The sequence below is a fragment of the Loxodonta africana genome, chromosome 18 (assembly GCF_030014295.1).
Source record: "Loxodonta africana isolate mLoxAfr1 chromosome 18, mLoxAfr1.hap2, whole genome shotgun sequence".
Lineage (NCBI taxonomy): Eukaryota > Metazoa > Chordata > Mammalia > Proboscidea > Elephantidae > Loxodonta > Loxodonta africana.
The window spans coordinates 7,235,305-7,255,505 of NC_087359.1; positions in this window are offsets into that span (position 1 = coordinate 7,235,305).

A 20,201-nucleotide genomic window follows, 5' to 3' on the forward strand; every position below is an offset into this window, starting at 1 on the left:
AAAAACAACCTAACAAGTATACTGTGCTGTGTCTCTCTGTTCACATCACTCTAAAGTGGCCCCTAAACTTCTACATTTGGTTGAAGCTTTTCATCATGTGGAATTTTTTTCTTCCATATTTCTTGCGTATTTGGTGAACTACAATATAAGTGCACTTGTGTGCCTGCCTGTGATATCAGTTTAAAGCTTTTTTAAGTATGGAAGTGGGAGAATCTTTTTTTTTTTTTGTAGCAAAGGTGATCTGACAAGAGGTTGGTTTAGCCTGTGAAAATCAATCAGTTCTCTGTGGTGATGGGGGAGGAGGTGGCAGTATGTGTGTGTGTGTGCTAAAATTCAGTCAGATTTGTTGTTGCTAAGTGCCTCAAGTTGGCTCCGACTCATAGCAACCCTGTGTACAACAGAACAGAACGTTGACCCGTTGCTGTGTTTGAGCCCATTGTTGCGGCCACTGTATCGGTCTAACTCGTTGAGGGTCTTCCTCTCTTTTGCTGATCCTCTACTTTACCAAGCATGATGTCCTTCTCCAGGGCTGTACTTTTTCTGAGATAGATTTTTGTTTGCTCTTCTGGCCACAACCAAACCCAGTGCTGTTGAGTCGCTTCTGACTCATAGCATCCCCATAGGGTTTCCAAGGCTGTAACCACATCCTTCTCCCACAGAGTGGCTGGTGGTTTCAAACCGCCAACCTTTCAGTTGGCAGCTGATTGCTTTAACCACTGTGCCACTGCCAACATCATAATATAAATGCAGCAATTCTTAGTTCTTCCTTTTTTATTGTCCAGTTTTTACGTGCATGTGAGGCAATTGAAAATATGGCTTGGGTCACGTTCACCTTAGTCATCAAAGTGACATTTCTGCTTTTTAAGGTTTTAAAGAGGTCTTTTGCAGCAGATTTGTAGCAATGCAATAGTCAAATTTAGGGAGAGACAAAAGTAAACTGGTCACATGCCACAGCTTCTAATTTGCAATGAAGCTTTACTTAAGCTTTGGGAATGTTAAACCGAGACTACTAAGCTGAGTCTTCTATAAATATGAATAGGGAAAAGGAGAAGAATGAAGGGCAAGGAGATGCAAGCACCAGTATAGTCCCCAGGCTGCCCAAAGCCAGAGCAGAGAGATGAAAAGAGGCGAGATAAAGAGGGGGCAGCTGGACAGCAGGACTCCCTGGCATGAGACATCCCTGCTGAGACTCACATAGGTCAATCACACTTTCTAGAGTTCTTGTCAGATAATCTTTCAAACTGAAACCAGCAGCTTTTGCCACTCTCTGGTTCCCTCCCACTTCTTTATTTCCCATGCTAGAAAAATAAAGTCCTTATTGATAATTATGAGTCTCCAGGTAACTTCCCTGATGCTGACTGCATTTAAGTCCTTTCTGTGCATGAACCAGCTCCCTCTGTGAGTAGGGAGTTATTCACATTCATGAGGTCATGTGAGAACCAACAGGTCTCTGTTGAAAGGGCAGTCAGCTGTTAGGAGGTGCTCATATGGCAGGCACAAAGACTGTTTCATTATAAAGCAAGCACACAGTAGGTCCAAGACGGGAGAGAAGTATGTACAAGTGCAAGTTCTACAAGATGCAATTCTTCATCTACAATGAAGAGAGAGATACATCCTCTCTCTTCATCACCCTTTTCCACTGTGGGTAGCTGACCAGGTCCAAGAGCATACGCTATGGATGCTATGGGTTGGACGAAGGGCATTGCAGACCCTAGTCTCACGGGAGCTTCAGCCTGTTTCCAGTTAATCTGCAGTCCAAGTTGGGTCAAGTGGTAGGGCAGGGTTACAGAGAAATTATTTCTGTTTTCATCCCCCTACTCCCCATTTAGCACTTCATCCCATTCAAAAGTTAAGGGCTCAAGTGCTACAGTGCTTCAATACTGTCTATCATCTATATATCTATCAGTCCACCCACCCATCTACTCACCCAACCACCCATCCTCCCACCCACCCACCCACCCATGCGTCCATCCCTCCCTCACTCACTCTCTCCCTTCATCTCTCTCTCTTTTTTCTCTATCTATGCTATGTAGTGCAAGTGGGATTCTTTTGACACCCAAAGTAGGTCATCAGCTAGGAGCCTTTACTGGCTATTCCTAATTCACAGGACTGTTGATTTTCAGGAAGAAACAGGGATGTTTTTAATATATGGGTTTTACAGATTTTAGAATGATTTCTAAACGGAAAGATTAACATTTGCCTAAAATATTTGAGCTAACAAAAATTCCTACCCAAGTAAAAACCAGAGAAAGTAACCTAAAACTAGTAACCAATAGATATCATTAGATGGATACTTAGTTTTTAAGGCTACAAATATAAGGATAATGGTAAACATCTTTCAGATAATCACGATATTTATGATCAATCCATTGTATATAGTAGCAGCAGGGAAACTGAGGTTTCTCGTGTTTTATGAACACAATACCCAGTAGAACAAAACAACCAGGTATTTCATTATCTGAGTTTTATGACAGCACTTATAGCATTGTATTATAACTACTTATTTGTCGAGTGTCTGCCTTCTCCCAAGAGATTTAAATCTTCTCAAGGGCTGAGTTTACATCTTTATATTTCTTTTTTTCTTCTTTTAATCTCTATCCACATTATCTACCTCTGTGCCTGGCACAGAAAAAACTCTCGGTAAGTGCTTTTTGAATGAGAGAATGGTTAAATAGATATATCTATTTACATAGTTAAACCCATATGTATATTCTATTATCAGTCCATGTAATTGTTTTTGTGCAACTCTTTTACCTTTATGTAACACATGACTTTTCTTTACTAAAGATGTGAATTTTACTACATATTAACAAAAGTAATTACTACATATTAGCAAAGGTAATTACTACATATTAGCAAAGGTAATTACTACATATTAGCAAAGATAATTACTCTCATAATTATAATTCTCAAAAGACAGTTTATCTCTTTCCTCCTTTCTGTACGGTTTAGCTCCCAAGCTTATCTGAACGAGCTGGATAATTTTTATGGATCATCCCCACCCCCTTTCAAGTGTAGCAGTGTATGATTTTTCATCATTGTACTTCTCGATAACTTGAAGTTTCCTTAAAATTAAACTGTCAAGAAATCAAAAGACACTGGCAATCTTAAAGCCGTCATTTAACAAAACTCTTACCCCTAATTCGTCTATCTTTGCTTCCTGACTTACTAAATGATATTTCAGAATGAATTGTTCATTTAATTTTTCAAATTTAAATTCCAGTCATGAGAAAATTTTAATTGTCAATTGTCATACTTAATTCTTTCTAAAACAGCAGAGAATACTTTGTAGCTTTTTGTGAAGTCAAAGAATCTTCTGGAAAAATTAACAGCTGTCAAAAATGAAGATTTCTTACAAAACAGCTATTATTTATAACAGTGACAAAGAGAGTGGTCTCATTTCTTCCCTGATTTATTTCAAGACACCAGAATGATAGATAAACAAAATGACAGACAGAAAACACAACTAAAATCCTAATCTGTTCCAGCTGGTTAATTCCAGTGGAATGCATTTTTTCTTTTTTAATCTGTATCTAGAAAGCTCCTATTAGCTCAAATTAACTTTGTGATTCCATCATTTGATTAGTATAAAATGAAAGATATTGCTTTACAAAAGTATTTTGAAATCTTAGATTAAACTTCATACTCTGTATAGAAACCAAAAACCAAACCCATTGCCATCAAGTCGATTCCTACTCATAGTGACCCTATAGGACAGCGTAGAACTGCCCCATAGAGTTTCCAAGGAGAGCCTAGTGGATTCAAACTGCTGACCTTTTAGTTAGCAGCCATAGAATTTAACCACTACGCCAACAGGGTTTCCACTCTTTATATAGAACACAGACAATGCTTTAATATATCAAAGAACTCAAATCTCTTTGAAAGAAGATTAAAATACCACTTAACCACAGTATAAGTAATTGCAATGGGGTTGGGTTATATATATAGTCCTGGGTGGCCACCCACCAACCCAGGCTTTCCTGGCTTTCACATACATTCTACCCTTGATTCCTACTGTTCCCCCTCTGGTTCTCCAAATACATGTCTACATAACCACATTTGAAAAAGTAGATCAGATTACATTGCTCTCCACTTAAAATCCTTTAGTGGAGTTCCACTGCTCTTAGAAAAAAATCCAGATATTTCACCTTTCTATAAAGCCCTGCAAGATTTGCCTCTTACTTTCCTGTCCTCCATTTTCCTCTCATATCCTGGCTGACACTGGCTTCCAATCAGATCGTTAAAAAAAAAAAAAAAAAGCCTTCTTCAGCTATGAGGCCTCAGAATTTGAGTTTTCCTCTGTTTAGAATACTCTACCCAGACTCTCCCTATGGCTGGTTCCTTCTCTTAGGAGTATGTCAGATTAAACAGGAAACAAAGAGGAACAGCAGTGAAGAGTGTAACACAGATTTTGTGACTTACTCAGAGACTCTGGATCTTCCAGTAGTCCACTAATTAACGCAAGAATGAAGACATGTACATGCAGAGACTGATTATTCATTGTCAAAAAATTTTTAGAGCAAATTTTGAGACAAGTATTTTCTTGTTAAGTTTTATTAAAATATTTCTTTAACCAAGAAAATGTGAGCCTACTAGCTAATTGAAATTTTGTTACATTGCATATAGGCCATTAGTTCTTTGATGGTAGGAGAGTCCAAGGTGGAGTAAAGGTCATGGGGGGATCCTTTGTTGATTCATTCTTTCAGCAGCTCTCTGGCTTACACATTTATGAGAATGTATATAATGCTGATACATCTGCTTATTATACTTCCTTACTTATGAAAAATTATCATCTAGGTATGCTAAATTATTTTCATACTTAGTTTTTTGAGCATTTTTAAACAAAAAAATCACGCACAAATGTTTAACCTTCACTAATGGAAAGTAAATTAGAAACAGTTTTAAATAAAACACTGAATATTATGCAATTAATAAGTGGAAAGAAATTAGTAATTGATTTTGAACTTGAAGTTTATGGTTTAAAATAATCTGTGTAATGAATTTTGAACATTTAATCATAATTTGCAGTTGAATTTTGTATTAATTGCTTAGAATATTATTAAATTAGCTTTGTAAACATTGGCTAGGTGTGTATAATTTGCTTCATGAAGCCTTAATTTGATAATATTGCTGAAAATGGTCTCTAAATAAGATTGTATTTAACAAATTATAGTCATTAATCTTAGAGAAAAAGTTCTTTTCCTGATCTGAATTTTCAAATAATAATTAGAAGATATTTTATTATGAGCTTAATAAACGTAAAATTATGCATCATTATAGAGTCACGTTTGAGGACAACTTGGGAAATTAACTTTGTTTTTCCTCCAGAACTTCGGCAGCCATCCTATTGGAGATGGTGAAATAAAGTTATCTCTATACCATCTTCTTCTTAAAGCAAACAAACAGCACACGAAGCACAGTGAAAATTAACCAGGAAGAAGAAATGGCTGAGAGGCATAACCAGTAGACAACATTTGTCTGAAGTAGGTGGCTACACTTTGGAGTTGTTATCAGGAGGGATCAGTCCCTGGAGAAGGGCATCATGCTTCGTAAATAGAGGGTCAGAGAAAAAGAGGAAGACCCTTGACGAAATGAATTGACACAGTGGATGGAACAATGGGCTCAAGCATAACAATGATTGCGAGGATGGCTCAGGACCAGGCAGAATTTCATTCTGTTGTGCATGGGGTCACTATGATTTGGAACCAACTGGACGACACCTAACATCAACAGGCGGCTACACTGTGCAGTAAAACAAATTCTCCCTGTTTGTAACATGAGAATCACCTCTATGGCTGTTGAAGAATTCCTGATCTGGCAAAAGATGCGTGTCTGAAAAGGAACATGGCAGACACGGTACTGTTTCCAAAACTGGGCTTCCGTGTGTTAGGCGTGGGTGCAGAATGTGGTAATGCAAATAACAAGGCAGCTTCAGTTAGTGCCCACTAAGAAACGACAGTACCCACACACAGACACACACACACACGCTTAGACATATTCTAAAAGTTCAGGAAAACTAATTTCACCTAAAAAATGATCCACAGATAAGTATCAAGGTGAAATCCCATGCAAGATGATTATAAGAAAAGGAGAGAGTGAGGAGAAACCCACAGAATCAAAATGTGCCAGAAAGCCATGCCCACTAACCTGATCAAAACTGAGATCTACTCCTTTAAGATGAACTAAAAGGTGTGAAGGAATGCTGGAAGGGAATGGCTTCTTTTCAGCTGAGGATGAGGGGACCATCACTTCCTCTACTGAGTTTTGACTCTGCCAATTCCTTATATTGGAGTCTGTCCTTTGAAATACCCTAGCCCTAGTACCGATACTGATATTTTTCAAGACCCTTAGTAGCAACCCAAATAAAATATAATTAAGAAAAAAGGAAATTATTGATTCAGATAATTGAAAAGAATAGGGGTGGCTCTTCAAGCATGATGTGAACCAGAACTCTTATGATGTTTACGGTATTATGTTCCATAGCCTATGAATATGCTAGAAGTAGTCTTGTACTTATATTATTTAATAATTAAAAACTAATGTATGATTTTACAAGAGCAGCATTCTTCTCTTTAGGAACAATAGCAGAGTGATTGATTGAATATTGTTTAAGTCAAGACTCTAGCTTGACTAATGTGGGAAGAAAGTAAAAGGAAAAAATGAATGATTTCTAAAGAATGTCTGAGGACCTGATTTTGCATTTCTGTAACAGAAGACCAATTCAATTAGTCTGAATGGTTACCTGATAACTGCACCACACAAACAGGTCTCTGAAGATCTCTTATGTGATTTTCCAAGGAGAAAGCTGTGGCAGCCTGCTTCCATAAGATTTACAGACTTGGGGCAGTTCTACTCTGTCCTATAGGTTCACTATGAGTTGGAATCGACTCAATGGCGATGAGTTTTTTTGTTTTTAAGTGATTTTTATGTTACTTACATCAAACTCTCCCTGTAGATTTCAGGCAGAAAACAGTGAGAATTTCCCTGGAGATTAAACAAATTCTGTCCCTACCATTCACTGGGAACCCTGGTGGCACAGTGGTTAAGAGCTCAGCTGCTAACCAAAAGTCAGCAGCTTGAATCTACTAGCTCCTCCTTGGAAACCCAAGGGGAAGTTCTCTGCCCTACCATTTGCTATGAGTTGGAATTGACTCAAAGGCAGCAGGTTTGTTTTTTGTTTGTTTGTTTACCATATAGTGATTGAAATGTTAATGAAGTCAGCAGAGGTGCATGACTAAGCAAACTTTCTGTCCTTCTATGAAAATGGCACTGGGGACATTTCATTACATCCGTCATTGAAACTGAAGTTTTCTCTAGCTCCAGTGAGATCGAAATGTGTTAATCTGATGGAAAAGGGTAATAGTGGAGAATATGTACAAGAACAGATATTGTGTGTGTGTGTGAGAGAGGGGGAGAGCTTTTCTAGGCTTGAAATTGTGTTATCAGTAAATCAGTGGGATAGTGGTCAGTTGTCCTAGGATTTCCTAAGATTTTTTATTTGCAGAAATTTTTGCTTTTTAAATTTATTCTGAACTTTAAAGATTCATTCCACACACCTATTTGCTTTTTTCCTGTCATTCTCTGAGTCAAGAAAATAGGCTTTTGGGTTTTGGTTTTGTCTTCAAGAAATGTTTGAGCCTCAGCAGTAGAATGGTGAGAATAACAACAAAGTCACTTGGATTCCTATGAGAATTCAATGAGTAACCACATGTAAAAAGGCATGCCCCAGTGCTGAACACTCAGTAGGCACTGAATACATGCCTGTTCCTCTTCTCTTCAGCGTTTTTCTGATTCCATGTCCAGTCTAGAGAGTTGGTCATAGCTTGGGAGATGTGCTAGGTTCAGATGTGATGATACGTTATCTGTATCCTCATTTGATGCACTTGGCTAACGATACCCAGGACGTCAGTGATTTACTGCAGATCCCTCATCCACGTGGGGAGAGAAGAGAACAAAAACTTCAACACTGGTCTCACAGTTGGACCACCCTCGGCCAACATACTTCCTAAAGGGCTGGCTCTTCCATGTGAGAAACACTTTGTGTACCAAGTCTTTTGTTAATATTTGCCTCATGTCCCTGTGATCTGAGCATTTGGCCTGAGTGGTTGTCAAGTAAAATGGCTTGTAAGGACACTCTTCTGTAGTCTCATCATTTTAACAGTGCTCCATTTCAGTTCATTTCTAGCCACTAAATGACTGAGAGCTGAGTGAGAGCTAAATTCAACTTTTTTTTTTTTTATGAAATATTCCCACTTTATGGTTTGGCACATGTATAATCAATTTCACCTGTTTTTTGAAGTTGGCAATGGCAGTATTTATTTCAACATGTTGATTTTGTATAACTCAGGTTGAATTACTTAAAAGTGGGTGAGGAAACGGTTTCCTTTCTTTTAAAGAGGTCCAAAAATTGATGTTTGTTTATTCATCTGTACCTTTTGAGTGAAATATCCCTGAAAAAAGTGAAGAAGGGGGAGCGTATCTCTTTACCTCCTGTTTTCGAACATACTCAGTAGACAAACATTGTCAGGATTTTAAGATTCCAGAACTTATATGAACAAACATATTTTCAAGTATTTTTCCTCAGAAAATTTGAAGCAATCATTTTCTAAATAAGTTTCAGAAATTTCCTTTCACTAAAGTCCCTCCAGTGTGCAGTAAACTTAAAAACAAAAACAGCTTACAAGATTTGGATGAACTGAATGCACGAAGAAGACACTGAATGTATCCTGGTATCATATTAGTTGCTCGTGGAGAGCAGAAGAATGTGAAATATTCAATGCAGGAAGCCCACGTCCATGCTCCTGGTAAGGCAACATTTTTCAAAATTGTCAAAGATACAAAACCTTAAAGTACATTGTTGATGTCTAGAATTTTGACCCCTGGAGTAATAGGTATTATAGTGTCTTTCCAGATCATTGCTGAGGCACCTTATAGAATCTTAGCATTGAATAAGGTATGATTTCAAAATGATGTTTTTCAAGGCAGTTAAAGAGGCTTTCACAGAGATGTAAAGCGTGATGAAGATCAAAGACCACAGCCTTCAGTATGGATTACACCTCAACATAAGGAAAACAAAAGTCCTTGCAAACAGACCAGTGAGCAACATCATGATAAATGGAGAAAATATTGAAGTTGTCAAGGGCAACTTGGATCCACAATCAACACCCATGGAAGCAGCAGTCAGGAAATCAAATGATGTATTGCATTGGGCAAATCTGCTGCAGAAGACCTTTTTAAATTTTAAAAAAGCAAAGATATCACTTTGAGGACTAAGATGAGCCTGACTCAAACCATGATATTTTCAATAGCGTAATATGCATGTGAAAGCTAGACAATGAATAAGGAAATCCAAAGAAGAATTGATGCCTTTGAATTATGGTATTGGCAAAGAATATAGAATGTAGCATGGACTGCCAGAAAAATGAACAAACCTGTCTTGGAAGAAGTACATCCAGAATGCTCCTTAGAAGCAAGGATGGTGAGACTAGTCAACAAAAGAGTAAGACCCTCAATGAGATGAACTGACACAGTGGCTGCAACAGTAGGCTCAAACATAGCAAGGATTGTGAGGATGGCACAGGACTGGACAACATTTTGTTCTATTATACATGTGGTCGATATGAGTCTGACCGACTCACCAGCCCCTAACAACAACAACAATCTGAGGCAGTGTGGGTGCAACTACACTGTAAGTGTGAGGAAGTCTGGTAGATGATATTACTATCATTTTCAGCTCTATTGACCAGGACACTAGCTTTTAGATAATATCTCTGTCTGCACACAGCTTTAAGGTAATTTGCCCTTGAACACTGCAAAGGTCCCTAACTTTCCTTTCCACCTAGCACAGGATACTTGGTGTGATTATTTTTTGGGAGAGCAAATAACCTGTCAATCTCTTTCAAATGTAAAGGGGCTCGACTGTGTCTGCTCCTGCATTAGTGGGAAGACACTGTTCTGTGTGCCTTGGTTCCTCGCTGTCACAGCACCCTCTCCACAGGTGATGATGGCGCTCCTCCAGCCTAGAGACAGATTTAGGCACCACGGTATTGTTCCACCTAACTCTTCTGCATTTAGTACTCTGTTTATTTAAGGGCCAGACAAACATACAGCCCGATTGTAAAAATCAATCACTTCTTTCTTCCTTTCTTTCTTTTTTACTAACATAAATTAAGATTCAAGAAACTAAACAACACAAAACAGAGGGCTATGGGAAGTTCTGGTGATTGTTAGGTGGGATGTACAGAAATTTCCTTTCTTTGAATATGGAAGCTCATCAGCAGAATGGGAAGGATTTTTTTTTTTTTTAATCTTTAACTTAAGTTGATCACTGAAGAGTATTTTCTAATCTTAAAAGTGCTAAAAATTTCTGTAAGATTTAGAGTGAACTTAATTAAATTTTTATTGATGTAGCCTGACTTGCCAGTCATTGATAATGTAACCTATAATTCATATTTAATGAATCATCAGGATTGGTAGTTGAGGAATTTGCTAATATTAAAATCTCATACTTCAAAAATAAGCGCAATACAATTGCATTAAATACATTTTTGCTATTTATGTGTTTTAGTAAATATTCCTACATGAGCATCATTATTTATTGGTATTTTTCTACATTCTGTATATATTATCGGTTGATTTTTATTTTGTAGATTTTATTTTTTACAAAAGGCTTTCAAATTTGTGGAAGAACACGACTCATCTCATAACTTTGGTGTATCCTATGGAGAAATGATCTGATGTCTGAGAAGCAAGATACTTTTATTTGTAGAATATGTCACTTATTTCAGTAGAATACATCATTTTATATTTTTGAAATATAATTTCCTAAAAAAAATGCTCTTCTTTCCATTTTTATCTAGAAATAGCCACTTTTCTGGGCATAAACATCCCTGTGATTCCCTGTCCTACTCACACTGCCTGCACTGAGCAGGTCTGCTCTTTTCAGAAAGGACAGAGAGAGCAACCCCAACTACCCACTACTGCCACTGCTCTGAGGAGCCCTCTGTGCCACACACAGGGCCGTGGAAGTGCATGTATACACAGAATAAGCTTTGACCTTTCAAATGTGGCGTAAAATTTTCCTATCTGCACAAATCTTTTCCCAGGCCTTAGCCCAGAGGGAGTTGGCTACACTGAGTAAAGCTCCATCTCCAATTCCTATTCATGTCATTGACAAATCATTTTTCTTGATTTAATATTCTTAGCACATGGGAAGTCACAAGACTAAGGCACCCAGGAGTGTCTGGGGTGTGATGTAGCTTGAACTCTTTTGGACCCTCTGCTTTATCTGGTGAAACTCCAAATGTATATGTGGATCACCTCATGTTTGTGACAGAAAAAGTACAAATATTCTATTTCCACCTCGTTTTGCTGTTTTCCTCAAAGACTTGTTCATCTATACACAGTTTAGTAAAATTAATTTTATTTCCACTGTGTATATTCATATGTTTCCCTCCTTCTATTCAGTGCCCACCCCTACCCCACAAATTCCTTTTTGATTAGTAACGCTCTTTGGAAGCAAAAGGATTTTCTCTTTAGCTAGATAACTGTTTTCCAGTGACTCATGGTACCACGCATTCTATTTTAAGGCAGGATAGGCTGGGCCATGCAGGGATAAGTTTGGGGCAGGTTGTTAGAAGGAATAAAAGAGCTTTTGGTTGCTAAGCAACTCATGAGCAGGCTCAGAGTTCGCATGTGCTATCCCACATGACATGTGACCAGAGACCAGAAGTGTAGTCAAGCATAATGACAATGATTTATTATCTTAGAAAAAAAAAAAAAAGACTTCTGTTAAGAAATCACATATTCTTTCTTCTATTCCCTTTTCTGAAATTCTGAGTTATCACAAAGAGAGCAAGAACTACAAAACTTACATCTTCAATGAAATCAGGAATTGGCTAAAACTCCGAAGGACAGCCTTTGAAGGGTATCTGCCAAACATAGCGAAACTTGGACCAAATGGAGGGAAAATGCTGGGAGACTGTGAATATAGTTCCAGATATTGAGTAGAGAGCAGCATACAGTATTTGGAGAAGCAGGCAGGGTAAAGGGCTAGCTGGGAACATCCTTGGGAAGAGAGGGCAGGCAGAGTTCCACACTGCAGAAAAGCAGAGGGGCAGTTCAGAAGCATAAATGGTATATTTTCTTAATATTCTCCTTAAAAAAAAAAAAAAGGTTGCCGTGGAGTCCATCTCAACTCACAGCCACCCTATAGGACAGAGTAGAACTGCCCCATAGGTTTTCTGAGGAGCTGCGGGTGGATTCGAACTGCCATCCTTTTGGTTAGCAGCCAAGTTCTTAACCACTGCATCACCAGGGCTATAGCCTCCTTAAAAAGAGAAATAGTTTGGGGATAAGATGTGGAGGAAGGAGAAAAAAAGATTAAAGTTTGCTCTGTATACATGTCACTGAGAGCCATGTAGACTTCTCTGAGTGCCATGCTTACCCTAAGATGGACGACATGACACCAAGAGTGTAGCAGATACAGTGCATTCAGACAAAAAAAGAAAACTGAAAATTTCCAGTTCCTCCATTTATTCACATCACACCTGCAACCAAATCCCCTACCCCAGGCTTGCATAAGTAACAGGTAGTACCTAAAATGGCCTTAGTTCAAAAATGGGAAGTAGAAAGGATGCTCATGGAACCTCTGCATAGATATTATTTGAAAAATAATTAGGAAAAAGCACAACAAGCAAAAAGTAGACGAAGGATGCACATTAGAAGAATTACTTCAGGAAATAGAAAAACACAAATTCAGGAAAAATACTTTCTCTCATTAGCAAAAGATTTTAAAGAAACAATAACTCTGAAAACAATCTTTCAAAAACAAGATATAAAGAAAGAAAATCCATGTAAAGAATTGTGAAGTAAGCTGGTAGAGCTTAAGGAGGAACTAAAATTTAGCAATAAAACCACCACAGGAATGAACACTAAAACAAAAGAGGGAAAGAAAAAAAAACAGGATATTGTTGAAAGCAAAATCAGAAACAGGGTTGTTTTGAAAATAATACATAAAGTAAAATAGAAAAGAACAAAAAGAAGTGTTTAGAGAAAAGATGAAAGATATGAACAACAAAGAAATCCCTCAAAAATTGCGTTAGTAAAAATGAGAAGAGATAATGTAACTTAAAAATATTTGATGATATAATGGAGGAAAACATTTCTAAGATGAAGAAAAGAACTGAATCTGCAGATTGAAAGTGATTCCAAGCAAAACTGTACAGAATGAAACATATCCTAGTAAAATTAGTGAACTTTAACAATGACGCTACCAAAGCTCCTGCGAATATAATGACAGGAAAAAGTCACCACTAATTTTTTTTCACAGCAGTTGTCTTTGCCAGAAGTCCATACAACAATTTCTATGGACCCTGAAGGGAAAAATGGAGTGTGGTCCATGGATCAAACAGCTGAGTTGTGACGAATAAATAAAGCTATCCTATCAGCGTGCAAAGACTTGAGGAGTATCACGACCATGAGATCTCTTGTAAAGGAAACTCTTGAAGATAAGATAAAACACAGACGAAAAAGAAATGAAACAAAATAAAGAATGGAAAGATGAAGGAGGAGTGAAGGGCTGGCAGTGAGCATTTAAGCCATTTAAAAATAAAAATAGGCCTCAATAATTGTAGAGTTTATAATTAAATAACATGATGTGAGCTGTGAGAGATGTAAATAAACTAATACTGCTATGTAAAAAGGAATCCCTGGCGGCGTAGTGGTTAAGTGCCACGGCTGCTAACCAAAGGGTCGGCAGTTCGAATCTGCCAGGGGCTCCTTGGAAACTCTATGGGGCAGTTCTGCTCTGCCCTATAGGGTCACTATGATTCGGAATCGACTCGACAGCACTGGGTGGCTATGTAAAAACAAAAACAAAACAAAAACCTTATCTACTACACCAGGCTAGATTGCTTCTGATGAGAGAAGGAAGGACCAGAAGATTTTTCACTAAGGGTCCTGGACCTCTCCCTATTTCATCTCATGATTATTTACACCCTTGTTATTATTAGTAGTATAGACTGATGTTGAATGAGATCTTTTGTCCATGGTCTTATTTGATAATCTGATCCTTGTACCGTATTTTTACACAACAAACTCTCGAACCTTCTGTGTTTGTTTGCTGCCTGTACCTCCCCCCACAAGGCACCTTCACAAGTGCAGCTGTGCAAATCCTCTTCCACGTGTTGCTGTAAAAAAATTAGCATAGTGCACTTGTGAAAATACCTTTGCGGGGGGAAGGGAAGAGGATGTGGGCAGCAAACAAAAGCAGAAGGTGCACAGTATTTGTGCAAAAATATGGTAAATACATATGTGAGGCAGCTGTAAGGGGCTACAGTGGTTAGTGGGCCTGAGTTTAAAATGAAAGCCAGCAGCAGAGTTGTGTTTTTCTCTCTAGTCACATCTAGCTGCAGGGAAGATGCTTACAGTGGGCAGAAACATTGTGATTTAGCTGAGAAGAATATGACTAAAGGGGAGGTGCATGGCAGACTGTGAGGCGTATGCAGAAAGCAATTCGACCTTTGCTCTTGGTCCTTTCTAGCCATACCAATACCTGAGGCTAATGAGTGGGGGCTGCCCAGACCAAGAGTTTCCTCCTGGGGGTTTGATGTTAAGTTACCTTCAGGGAGCATGATGTAATCTAGAACTCTGAAGCTCAGAGGAGCTTCCTGGTTGATGACTATGCATGATAGAAGGTAGCTGTCCCTCTTTGAGATATGGAAGCTCCTCACTCTGACCCTCCCAGACCTCATGCTATGTGTTTTTTTTTTTTTTTTGTATCTTTTTTGGTTGTAATAAATCTGTAGCCATAAGTACGGCATACTGTCTGTGAGTTTTAAGAGTCCTTCCAGTGAATTAACAAACCTACAGAGGCAGTGAGAGCCAGTAGGGCTGGCATCTGCCTATCTGGCTATCTGAAGGATTGTGTCAGTCTACTTGTGAGCTCTGACCTAGCTCAAGGTGACAGGGTAAGAGAGAAGGGCTGCATGGGCAGCTGGTCTGAACGATGGTATCCGTCTAACTTGTGAGCTCTGACGCAGCTCCAAGTAGGTAGAGTCAGAGAGAGAATGCTGCTTGGGTGGCTAGCAACAAGGATGGAGAAGTGAAATGATGAGAAGTGAATCCATTTCCTCACTTTGGGGATTAGATTCATCCTGATTCTTACCACGCGGTTACCAATGAAGGTGGGATTTACCCACCTTCACCCTTGCTTAGTGTGGAGTTAAAGGTGTATGTGAGGAAGTGATTTCATTGTTTACTATGGATGGAATTTACGGTGGGTAATTTTTTTTTTTTTTTAAGGAGGGAAAGGAGGACATAAGGAAGGATTCTTATATTTCCTGATGCTGAAATCTTATGTCTTCTGTGTACTTCTAGTATCTTACCAGTTTTAATACAGTTAGAGCACTTTGTCTTTCATATAGCAATTAGCTGATAGGGTCTCCAGATTTCCTTACACCTTCCATGTAAGGCTGCACATGACAGCAGAAAAATACAGGAATCCATTTCTGTTTGAGGATACCCTCAGGGAAGGGGACATCATGCTTCCTATTGTGGTTGTTTAATTCTACTCAGGGAAGTGGAGACATCTTTTTCTGTCTGTGCAGCTTCTGCTGTTTCTTGAATAAGAAAGAACCACTGGGTTTTTTGTTTGTTTTGTTTTGCCTCCTGTGCCTTTTAATTTTTTTTCTTTAGCCCCTAATGATGATTCACACCTTTGCAAAGAATTATATACAGAACTACAAATTTCACTTCTTCTTAAAAATAATTACAATTTTATTTTTAAGGCTATACTTTTTTAAACAGAAACTTCAGAATTAACATTAGAATTGATATTTGTTAAGACAAAGCTATGTGGACTGTAACTATCACTTAGTACGTGACAACTGTATGATGAAATCATACGGTAAAATTTCCAAGTTGGAAAAAGCTAGTGTATCTTCATTACTAAAAAACAAAACAAAACCCGTTGCCCTTAAGTAGATTTTGACTCATAGAGACCTCATGTGTGTCAGAGTGGAACTGTGCTCCATAGTGTTCCCTCAGCTATAATCTTTACAGAAGCAGATCACCAGGCCTTTCTTCCGCAGCACTGCTGGGTGGGTTCAAACCACCAACCTTTATGTTAGTAGTCTAGCAGAAACAGTTTATGCCACCCAGAGGCTTTCTCCATTGCTACATGTTTTAAAACTTCCTAGCAATATTTGGCAGTATAAAAATAGAACATTATGCTACTCATGGAGCTTTTGGAACCTCCAGCCTTAAGCAAAATCAAACTCTTCTGAATTTCTTTATATTCAAACACATTTTTAATGAGACATCAACAAACCTTACCCAAACGTTTACATGAATTTTATTTTGAGTTGGTTAAAGTTAGTTTATTAAGTGAGGGGCTTGGTACTAACATTGAATGATGTTTGGATGAATCTCTAATACAGATTTATGCTGTCAGTTGCTGAGTCATTATTTCAAATAAATTATTTCCGTTATATTCAAACACACTGGCCATTTATAATGTATTAATGGCTGCTGATGAGATAATTGATTACATAGACATGCGGACATGATGTATTTATTTGCATAACAATCATGTACTGTGCACACATTGTGTATCACTGAATATGGATGATATAGAGGTAGACAAGCATTGGACTTTGCCCTTGAGTTTGGAAGACAGGCACATATACCTTTAATTGTGAGACAACATAACAAGCGGCATTGTGCAGTACAGTGCTGGAGGATGAGTCCCCTAGGTTAGAAGTAACTCAAAATACATATTGGCCTCAAAAATGGACTCAAGCATACCAATGATCATGAAGGTGGTGCAGGACTGGGCAATGTTCATTCCATTGTGTGTGGGGTTGCCAGGAGGCGGAGCTGACTCAAAGACAACTAACAACAAAGAGATGGAAAGAAAAATACTGCTGGTTAAGACAGCCTGATAGTAATAGAATATCAATTTTTTTTTTGGTATAAGGACACATTTTTTCAATCTAGCAAAATATTTATAGAACATATAGTGCCTTGCAAATACAATTATTATGACAGTAATCTTTTCTGGGAGATGATATAAAAGTGTGAAGAACAATGTAGCATAATCTACCACTATAATGATGAAAAAAATGAAGTGAAAGAATAAGAAGTATGGGGTAGTCTGTTCAGAAAAGAGTGTCAAAACTCACAGGAAGAGTTAGAAGATTTTAAAAGATGATTTTTTCTTGCTCTAGTACATTTCATCTAGCTCTAAAGGTACACATATTTCATAGACCACAATCTAATAAAGACAGAATCCTCAAAAATGAAAAAAAAAAAAAATTGGCTTATTTTCTTATAAATATAGGAAAATCCTAAATAAAATACTTGCAAACTAAATCAGATTATTAAAAATGCACCATGATCAGATAAAGTTTATTCCAGATACTCAAGGGAGCTTCACTGCCAGGTTTCTAGCAATAAAATTTCTTATATTAACAAAAAATGGAGAAATATGAAATTATTAAAACAGTTTATCAAAGCAGAATTTGATAAAACTTCAGAGACATTTCTTATTCACATAAAACATTAAGTAAAAAAATGAAGAAATTTTTTTCTTAAATAAGATTGAAGTGTTTATTTAAACCAACTACAACTAATAATGAAGAAATAATAATAGTAATGAAGAAATTGAAGATTTTTACCAAATTGTGCAGTCTGAAATTGATCAAACATGCAATCAATTTGCATTGATAATTACTGGTGATTGGAAAGCGGAAGTTGGAAACAAAGAAGAAGGATCAATAGTTCGAAAATATGACCTTTTGGTAGAAACGACACCAGAGATCACATGATAGAATTTTGGTAGACCAAAGACCTATTCATTGGAAATACTTTTTTTTAACAGAATAAACAATGACTATTTTTTTTTTATACACATGGACATCACTAGATGGAATAAATAGGAATTAAGTCAAGTACATCCGTGGGAAGGAGCCTTGGTGGTGCAGTGATTGTTTGACTGCTAACTGAAAGGTCAGCAGTTGAACACACCAGCAGCTCCACTGAGGAAAGATATGGCAGGCTGCTTCCATAAAGATTACAGTGTTGGAAACCCTATGGGGCTGTTCTAATTTGTCCTATGGGGTCAGTATGAGTACAAATTGACTTGGTTTGTTTGTTTGTTTCCTTTTATATCTGTGGAAAGAGGCTATGGAGATGCTGATACTTTCAGAACAAGGCCATGGGCCGAGTGTAGAACAGACCATCATGTGCAAGTTCAAGGTGAAGCTGAAAAAAATTTTAAAAAGTTCACAGGAGCCAAAGTACAACCTCGAGTATATCCCACCTGAATTTAGAGGCCATCTCAAGAATAGATTTGACGCATTGTATACTAATGACTGAAGACTAGAGGAGTAGTGGGAAGACATCAAGGATATCATACATGTAGAAAGCAAAAGGCCATTAAAAAGACAGGAAAGAAAGAAAAGACCAAAATGAATGTCAGAAGAGACTCTGAAACTTGCTCTTGAAGGTAGAATAGCTCAACAAATGGAAGAAATGATGAAGTAAAAAAGCTGAACAGAAAATTTCAAAGAGTGGCTAGAGAAGACAAACTAAAGTATTATACTGAAATGTGTAAAGACCTGGAGTTAGAAAACCAGAAGGGAAGAACATGCTCAGCATTTCTCAAGCTGAAAGAACTGAATAAAAAATTCGGGCCTGGAGTTGCAATACTGAAGATTTCTATGGGCAAAATACTAAAACACACAGAAACATCAAAAGAAGGTGAAAGGAACACAGAGTCATTGTACCAAAAGAATTGGTAGACTTTCATCCATTATAGCATCTGATCAAGAATTGATGGTGTTAACGGAAGAAGTCTAAGCTGCACTGAAGGCATTGGCTAAAAGCAAGGCTCCAGGAACTGATGAGATATCAATTGAGATGTTTCAACAAATGGATGCAATGCTAGAAGCACGCACTCGTCTATGACAAGAAATTAGGAAGACAGCTACCTGACCAGCAGACTGGAAAAGATTCATATTTGTGACCATTCCAGAGAAAAGTGATCCAACAGAATACAGAAATTATTGAACAATATCATTAATACCACATGAAATTAAAATTTTGCTGAAGATAAATAAAAAACAGTTGCAGCAGTATATCAACAGGGAACTTCAAGCTGGAAACATCAACAGGGAAATTCAAGCTGAATTCAGAAGAGAAACTGGAATAAACGATATCATTGCTGATGTCAGATGGATCTTGGTTGAAAGCAGAGAATACCAGAAAGATCTTTATTTGTGTTTTATTGACTATCCAAAGGCATTCAACTGTGTGGATCAAAACAAATTATGGATAACATTGCAAAGAATGGGAATTCCAGAACACCTAACTGTGCTTATGTGGAACCTGTGCGTAGACCAAGAGACAGTCATTTGAACGGAACAAAATGATACTGTGTGGCTTAAGTTAGGAAAGGTGTACGTCAGGGTTGTATCTTTTCACCATACTTATTCAGTTTGTATGCTGAGTGAATAATCTGAGAAGCTGGGCTACATGAAGAAGAATCAGGACTGGAAAAAGACTCATTAACAACCCACATTATGCAGATGACACAACCTTGCTTGCTGAAACTGAAGAGGACTTGAAGCACTTACCGATGAAGATCAAAGCCTTCAGTTATATATTACACCTCAATATAAAGATAAAAAAAATCTCACAATTGGAGCAATAAGTGACATCATGAAAAATGGAGAAAATATTGAAGTTGTCAAGGATTTCGTTTTACTTGGACTCACAATCAATGCACAAGGAAGCAGCAGTCAAGAAATCAAAGGATATATCACATTGGGCAAATTTGCTGCAAAAGACTTCTTTAAAGTGTTGAAAAGCAAAGATGTCTCTTTGAAAACTAAGATGTGTCTGACCCAAGCCATGGTATTTTCAATTACCTCATATACATGCAAAAACTGGACAATGAATAAGGTTGACTGAAGAATTAATGCCTTTGAACTACCGTGTTTGCAGAGAATATTGAATATACCATGGACAGCCAGAAGAATGAACAAATCTGTCTTGGAAGAAATACAGCCAGAAAGCTCCTTAGAAGTAAGATCAACCAGACTTTGTTTAACATACTTTGGACATGTTATCAGAAGTGACCTGTCCTTGGATAAGGCCATTATGCTCAGCAAAGTAGAAGGTCAGTGAAAAATAGCAAG